This window comes from Arachis hypogaea, chromosome 16 (assembly GCF_003086295.3).
Source record: "Arachis hypogaea cultivar Tifrunner chromosome 16, arahy.Tifrunner.gnm2.J5K5, whole genome shotgun sequence".
Lineage (NCBI taxonomy): Eukaryota > Viridiplantae > Streptophyta > Magnoliopsida > Fabales > Fabaceae > Arachis > Arachis hypogaea.
The window spans coordinates 88,969,411-88,974,628 of record NC_092051.1 but is presented as its reverse complement, the minus strand read 5'-3'; the positions used below and the strand labels follow the sequence as shown (position 1 = coordinate 88,974,628).

Genomic DNA, 5,218 nt, shown 5'->3' with positions numbered 1-5,218 from the left:
CTCAGTCTCAAGTTTTCACTTGACACCTTCATGCCACAAGCACATGGTTAGGGACAGCTCGGTTTAGCCGCTTAGGCCAGGATTTTATTCCTTTAGGCCCTCCTATCCACTGATGCTCAAAGCCTTGGATCCTTTTTACCCTTGCCTTTTGGTTTTAAGGGATATTGGCTTTTTGCTCTTGCCTTTTGGTTTAAAGAGCTTTTGGCTTTTTCAGCTTGCTTTTTTTTTTCTTTTTCTTTCTCTTTTTTTTTGCCATTTTTCTTTTTTTTCGCAAGCTTTTCTCTATTCACTGCTTTTTCTTGCTTCAAGAATCATTTTTATGATTTTTCAGATCATCAAATAATATTTCTCCTTTTTCATTATTCTTCAAGAGCCAACAATTTTAACATTCATAAACAACAAATTCAAAAGACATATGCACTGTTCAAGCATTCATTCAGAAAACAAAAAGTATTGTCACCACATCAAAATAATTAAACTAATTTCAAGGATGAATTCGAAATTCATGTACTTCTTGTTCTTTTGTAATTAAAAGCATTTTTCATTTAAGAGAGGTGATGGATTCATAGGACATTTATAGCTTTAAGACATAGACACTTAAACACTAATGATCATATAGTAAAGACACAAACATAAATAAAACATAAGGCTCAAAAACCGAAAAACAGAAAAATAAGAACAAGGAGATTAAGGAACAAGTCCACCTTAGTGAGGGTGGCGTCTTCCTCTTCTTGAAGAACCAATGGTGCTCTTGAGCTCCTCTATGTCTCTTCCTTGTCTTTGTTGCTCCTCCCTCATAGCTCTTTGAATTCCTCTAATCTCATGGAGAATGATGGAGTGCTCTTGGTGTTCCATCCTTAGTTATCCAATGTTGGAACTTAATTCTCCTAGGGAGGTGTTGATTTGCTCCCAGTAGTTTTGTGGAGGGAAGTGCATCCCTTGAGGCATCTCAGGGATTTCATGGTGAGGAATTTTCTCATGCTCTTGTTGAGGTCCATGATATCTTGTTTGCTCCATCCTTTTCTTAGTGATGGAATCCTCTTCAATGAGGATGTCTCCCTCTATGTCAATTCCAGCTGAATTGCAGAGGTGGCAAATGAGGTGAGGAAAGGTTAACCTTGCCAAAGTGGATAACTTGTCAGCCATCTTGTAGAGTTCTTGAGGTATAATCTCATGAACTTCCACTTCCTCCCCAATCATGATACTATGGATCATGATGGCCCGGTCTACAGTAACTTCAGACCGGTTGCTAGTAGGAATAATTGAGCGTTGGATGAATTCCAACCATCCTCTAGCTACAGGCTTAAGGTCCGGTCTTCTCAATTGAACCGGCTTACCTCTTGAGTCAACTTTCTATTGAGCTCCTTCCACACATATATCCATGAGGACTTGGTCCAACCTTTGATCAAAGTTGACTCTTCTAGTGTAGGGGCGTGCGTTTTCTTGCATCATTGGCAAGTTGAACGCCAACCTTACATTTTTTGGACTGAAATCTAAGTATTTCCTCCGAACCATTGTAAGCCAATTCTTTGGATTCGGGTTCCTACTTTGATCATGGTTCCTAGTGATCCATGCGTTTGCATAGAACTCTTGAACCATTAAGATCCCGACTTGTTGAATAGGATTAGAGAGAACTTCCCATCCTCTTCTTCTAATCTCTTGTCAAATCTCCGGATATTCGTTCTTTCTGAGCTTAAAAGGGACCTCAGAAATCACCTTTTTCTTGGTCACAACTTCATAGAAGTGGTCTTGATGGAACTTTGAGATAAATCTCTCCATCTTTCACGACTCAGAGGTGGAAGCAATTGCCTTCCCTTTCCTCTTTCTTGAGGTTTCTCTGGCCTTAGGTGCCATTGATAGTTATGGAAAAACAAAAAGCAATGCTTTTACCACACCAAACTTAAAAGAAGAAAGAAAGTAGTAGAAGAAGAAGAAAATAGAGGAGATGGAGGGAGAGAGTGTATTCGGCCAAGGGGGAGAAGTGGTGGTTGTAATGTGTGAAAATGGAGCAGTGTAGAGGGGTTTATATAGGGGTGGGGTGGAGGGTAGGTTTCGGCCATTAGGGTTGGGTTTGGGAGGGAAAAGAATTTTAATTTTGGAGGTAGTGGGGTTTATGGGGAAGAGTGGATAGATGTGAGTGGTTAAGGGTATTTGGGGAAGAGAGTTATGAAAAGGTATGAAGAGGAGAGAAGAAGAGGTAGGGTAGGTGGGGATCCTGTGGGGTCCACAGATCCAGAGGGGTCAAGGACTTAACATCCATGCTCCATTTAGGCGTGTAAAACACCCTTAGAATGCATGTCTGGCGTTAAACGCCAGCTTGCTGCTTGTTTCTAGCGTTTAACGCCAATTCCATGCTCTGTTCTGGCGTTAAACGCCAGTCTGGTGCTTCTTTCTGGCGTTTAACGCCAGCTTGATGCTTATTTCTGGCGTTAAACGCCAGTTTGATGCTTCTTATTGGCGTTTAAATGCCAGTAAGCTCTTCCTCCAGGGTGAGCTATTTTTAATGCTCTTTTTTATTCTGTTTTTGATTTTTAGTAGTTTTTGTGACTCCACATGATCATCAACCTAAAAAAAACATAAAATAACAATAGAAAATAAATAGATATAATTAAATAACACTGGGTTGCCTCCCAACAAGCGCTTCTTTAATGTCAATAGCTTGACAGTGAGCTCTCATGGAGCCTCACAGTAAATCAGAGCATTGTTGGGACCTCCCAACACCAAACTTAGAGTTTGAATGTGGGGGTTCAACACCAAACTTAGAGTTTGACTGTGGGGGCTTTGGTTGACTATGCAGTGAGAGAAGCTTTTCATGCTTCCTCTCCATGGTTACAGAAGGAGATCCTTGAGTTTTAAACACAAGGTTGTCCTCATTTAGTTGAAGGACCAACTCTCCTCTGTCCACATCAATCACAGCTTTTGCTGTAGCTAGGAAGGGTCTTTCAAGGATGATGGATTCATCCTCATCCTTCCCAGTGTCTAGGATTATAAAATCAGCAGGGATGTAAAGGTCTTCAACCTTTACTAATAAGTCCTCTACTAATCCATAAGCCTGTTTCATTGATTTGTCTGGCATCTCTAGTGAGATTCTTGCAGCTTGTACCTCAAAGATTCCCAGTTTCTCCATTACAGAGAGTGGCATGAGGTTTATCCCTGACCCAAGGTCACACAGAGCCTTCTCAAAGGTCATGGTGCCTATGGTACAGGGTATGAAGAACTTTCCGGGATCGGGTTTCTTCTGAGGCAATGTCTGCCTTATCAATACACTTAGTTCATTGGTGAACAAGGGGGGTTCATCCTCCCAAGTCTCAGTACCAAATAAACTGGCATTCAACTTCATGATTGCTCTTAGATACTTAGCAACTTGCTCTTCAGTGACATCTTCATCCTCTTCAAAAGATGAATAGTCATCAGAGCTCATGAATGGTAAAAGGAAGTTCAATGGAATCTCTATGGTCTTTAGATGAGCCTCAGATTCCTTTGGTTCCTCAAAGGGAAACTCCTTATTGGTCAGTGAACATCCCAGGAGGTCTTCCTCACTAGGATTCACGTCCTTCTCCTCCTCTCTGGGTTTGGCCACACCAAGTAAGGTAATGGCCTTGCACTTTCTTTTTGGATTCTCTTCTATATTGCTTGGGAGAGTACTAGGAGGAGTTTCAGTGACTCTTTTACTCAACTGGCCCACTTGTGCCTCCAAATTTCTAATGGAGGACCTAGTTTTATTCATGAAACTTAGAGTGGCCTTAGATAGATCAGAGACTATATTTGCTAAGCTAGATAGACTCTGTTCATAATTCTCTGTTTGTTGCTGAGTAGATGATGGAAAAGGCTTGCTATTGCTAAACCTATTTCTTCCACCATTATTAAAGCCTTGTTGAGGCTTTTGTTGATCCTTCCATGAGAAATTTGGATGATTTCTCCATGAGAGATTATAGGTGTTTCCATAGGATTCACCCATGTAATTCACCTCTGCTATTGCGGGGTTCTCAGGATCATATGCTTCTTCTTCAGAAGATGCCTCTTTAGTATTGTTGGATGTAGCTTGCAATCCATTCAGACTCTGAGAAATCATATTGACTTGCTGAGTCAATATTTTTTTTTGAGCCAATATGGCATTCAGAGTATCAATTTTAAGAACTCCCTTCCTCTGAGGCGTCCCATTACTCAGAGGATTCCTTTCAGAAGTGTACATGAACTGGTTATTTGTAGCCATGTCAATGAGTTCTTGAGCTTCTGTAAGCGTTTTCTTTAGGTGAATGGATCCACCTGCAGAATGGTCCAATGACATCTTAGCTAATTCAGACAGACCATCTTAGAATATATCCAGGATGGTCCATTCTGAAAGCATGTCAGAAGGACACTTTTTGGTCAGTTGCTTGTATCTCTCCCAAGCTTTATAGAGGGATTCACCTTCTTTCTGTTTGAAGGTTTGAACATCCACTCTAAGTTTGCTAAGCTTTTGAGGAGGAAAGAACTTGGCTAAGAAAGCCGTGACCAACTTATCCCAAGAGTTCAGGCTATCTTTAGGTTGGGAGTCCAACCATATTCTAGCTCTGTCTCTTACAACAAATGAGAAAAGCATAAGCCTGTAGACCTCGGGATCAACCCCATTGGTCTTAACAGTATCACAGATTTGCAAGAATTCAGTTAAGAACTGAAAAGGATCTTCTAATGGAAGTCAATGAAACTTGCAATTCTGTTGCATCAGAGAAACTAATTGAGGCTTTAGCTCAAAATTGTTTGCTCCAATGGTAGGGATTGAGATGCTTCTTCCATGTAAGTTGAAATTTGGTGCAGTAAAGTCACCAAGCATTTTCCTTGCATCTCCACCATTATTATTATTTTCGGCCATGTCTACTTCTTTTTCGAAAATTTCTGTCAGATTTTCTCCAGAGAGTTGTGCTTTAGCTTCCCGTAGCTTCCTCTTCAGAGTCCTTTCAGGTTCAGGATTAGCTTCAACAAGAATGTTCTTATCCTTGTTCCTGCTCATATGAAAAAGAATCGAACAGAAAAGAAAATATGGAATCATCTATGTCACAGTATAGAGATTCCTTATATGAGTATAAGAAGAGAAGGATGGAAAAAAGAAAAGATATGAATTCGAACATAGAAGAGAAGAGTTGGTTCAAATTTTTGAGTAGAAGAGAAGTGTTAGTAGATAAATAAATAGAAGGAGATGAGAGAGGGGAAAATTTGAAAATTAAAAATAAAATGAAAA

At 40.2% G+C, this 5,218-nt stretch overlaps 1 non-coding gene across 1 annotated transcript; it reads left to right on the top strand.

Annotated features, from left to right (window-relative positions):
* The first annotated feature begins 4,342 nt into the window (after positions 1 to 4,342).
* LOC112761697 (small nucleolar RNA R71) lies at positions 4,343 to 4,450 on the top strand. Its single transcript, XR_003182079.1, has one exon. It is a non-coding gene; the product is annotated as a small nucleolar RNA R71 (small nucleolar RNA).
* The last annotated feature ends 768 nt before the right edge of the window (positions 4,451 to 5,218 follow it).